Raw genomic sequence first — 3,396 nt, 5'->3', positions numbered from 1 at the left:
ACACACACACACACACCAAAAGGTCAGGAGCGAGGGAGAAGCATGTGCAGAAATAAGTTGGGTAGTTTTGGTTAATGAGAAATGAAATCAAAACTTCTGCTCTTGATAATTAGATGTAGGTTCATGTCCTATGAGCAGCTTTTGTCTTTTTCTCTCCCAAAAAGTTTTACAACCGAATAATTATGTGCTTAATAGCTTTATGCTTTGGGATATTCCAAAAAAGAATCAGCTCACACATTCACACACATATACATACATACCGTTGTGTATGTTCAGAGGAGATTCGTCGTTTACTCTGTTGCTATGCAGAAATAGCAATGAAGTGAAACTTCAGCTGCTTCCAAACAAACTCTACTACATGTATTGAGTACTCTTTTTCTATTTTGTACAGCAAAAAAAAAAAAAAGTGGGATGGGAGGGGCACAGATATGCCATTTGAAAGACCAGAGGAAGCTGTACCTTATTTGGAAACAAGTGGGAGTTAATGACAAGAAAGTCAACCAGCTGGAAAAAAGAACTACCTCAATAAGTCTTACCGCATCCAAGCCAGCAAGGAAAAAAGCTAAAGATGAAAATGAAGCAATACATACATAAATGTGAGTATATGTATATCTATATAAGTATATATATATACACACACACATAACAGAGGATATTAAACAAACACACAGGAAAAATGTATATATAAAAAAAAAAAATTTTTTAAGCCAGTAGCAAAAACTATGTTAGCAATAATGATCGACATTAAGACTATATCAGTTAATATGGTATATTAATTGAGTAGTAATAAGAAATTAATAGTGTCAAAACGTTATCATGTAAAAAAATGTAGCTGAAAATTAGAAATATTTGTAAGAAGAGAAAGAGAGAAATAGTGAAGTACAAAAAAATATTGAGAATTTATTAGTGTTGAATTACAATGAATGATAGATATGAGAAATAAGAGAGTAATAGAATCATCATCATCACCATCATTTAATGTTCCTTTTTCCATGCTTGCATGGGTCAGACAGAATTTGTTGAAGCAGATTTTCTACAGTCAGATGCCTTTCCTGTCATCAACCCTCACCTGTTTCCAAGCACAGTAATATTTCTTCACAGCTTGACATGGATTTCTTGTTTGTATGATAATGATGATGCACATGTACAACCATAATGTGATGTCTAGACAAGGACACACACACACACAAGACTTCTTTGAGTTCCCATCTATCAAATCCACTTAAAAGGCTTTGGTTGGCCCAGGCCTACAGTAGAAGACACCTAAAAAGCCATGCAATGGGTCTGAACCCAAGACCACATGGTCGAAAGGTAAGCTTCTTAAGCACATAACCACACCAGTGCCTCTCACAACAGTAAATAAATGCCAATGTCTTACAGAAAGAAGAGGACAGCAGACCAAGGCTGAGTGGTCACCCAGAGGAACTCTTTATTTGATAAGAGTGAGAAGTTATTACTGAATATTCTTGCAACATTTCAACTCTACTGTTACCAAATTCTTAGCTCTGAAGCTGGAGATGGAATTTAGTTACCAGACAATGAGTCTCGTTCTGGCCAATTAAAAAATTCAGATGGTCCAGATGATTATCAAGCAAAACAAGGAATTTCATTGAATTTGCAGTGGAAGTTCTAAGATCAGAGTTGAGAGAAAGTATTGAAATTTGTGCGACAGAACCCACCCACTTCAAAGATAAAAGGGGGCAAATATATATGTGTGATACAGTGTACAAGCCCCAAGCTTACCAAAATCAATGATATCTTACTAGAAATAATTAGTACATTTCCTTAAGCATCACAATGCTGCCAAGGGATTAACACATTTATGTTTTTTAGTTTTTTTCTACTCCATTAGAGAAAGTTATCCATCAAAGCTATACTTTGCAAAACTCAATATGGAAGGTATTAAACTGATATTCACTTCAAAGAGAAAAATCAAAATTTGTGCACAACAGACAAGAAAGAAGAATGTAGTTTTAGTAAATAAAGCTCACACGAATTCTCAAAGTAAATGACACAAACAGCTCTTGCAATACTGAGAAACAGTGTTTGGTATTGCCTGAGCAAGCAAACAGTAAATTGCTACACATTTCCTGGTTTCACATAGCCCAAAGTATTTTGAGTTCAATCTGAGAGAGTTGTTGCTTAGCCTCTGGTCAAACCCTTTCTATAATCCAAGGCATTCCAGCTGTGACCAGCTTGTTATTTTTGTACACCTTAGCATACATTGCCCAATACATCTCAATTTCTTTAAGATGGGAGGGCGTGATGCGAGGGAAATTTAGCTGCTATTTCTAGCAAGTCAAATGTTTGTGTAGCAGTTCCTCCACTGACTTGAAACTGACAGAGTCAATATATAAAGAATATTTTCTTAAGATGTGGGTTGTCTATTCGTTTCAGGTTGATTTTTGTCTATGCTTGGACAAGTTGAACAGATATGTTATTTGAGGCATTGTTTTACAGCTGGCTGCTCTGCCCAATACTAACCACTACTTTTTTTTCACAGCTTCAGAGACACAAAGTGACCGAGAGAAACTGACCGCAACACCATCTGCTGCACTTTCAGGCAAGTGGACACAGATATGAACACAAGGCACATGCATATGCATATGCATACAAACACACACATACACACACAAGGAAGTCTTCTTTCAGTTTCCATCTAACAAATCTACTCAAAAGGGATAAAGTACACACTTAGTATGCCATACAGTGGGACTGAACCTGAAACCTTGTGGCTGGGAGGCAAACTTCTCAACTACACAGCCTTTAATAATAAAGTATGATGAAGTAGTTGGAAGAGTTTGTTTCACCTTGTAGAGGAAAATATTTAAAAAAAAGTTAAATATTTGAAACCTTATAGAAGGAAACTTATTTTGGCTACTACGTATCCAAACTTCAGATGTTAAATGCCTCTTAACTAGTAAATGATTCCATTCCTCAGGGGAGAAAGAGGAAGGAATTAGTAAAATTGCTGAAAGGTAGGGGAGGAGGAGAAGGATTTGAAAGATTTAACTGCCTCAAGTAGGTTCAGGATGTCTAATAGTTTCGCACTTAAGTAGTGGAAAACATGCTATATATGTTCTTAAAAATGCATTCTCATTAGTATAAATAATGGTTTTATTTGGAAAGACGCCCCTGCTAATTGATTCATAAGGAGCAGTGAAGGGGAAAAAGAATGCAACTGGATCAAAACACTGCGGTGGTGGTGGCGATGGTGGCGGTGGTGATGGTGATGGTGGTGGTGGTGGAGGAATTAATCAAGATGACAATTAAAAAAAAAAAAAGTTTCCTCTTAAGAGTTAAAACTAAAATTAATAAAAGTAAAAAAAAATAAATAAATGCATATCAAATTCAGCGACAAGTATCCATCCATACTTAAAATCAATAAATGTTTAA

This window comes from Octopus bimaculoides, chromosome 6, assembly GCF_001194135.2.
Source record: "Octopus bimaculoides isolate UCB-OBI-ISO-001 chromosome 6, ASM119413v2, whole genome shotgun sequence".
NCBI lineage: Eukaryota > Metazoa > Mollusca > Cephalopoda > Octopoda > Octopodidae > Octopus > Octopus bimaculoides.
Note: the sequence above shows the minus strand (reverse complement) of the source record.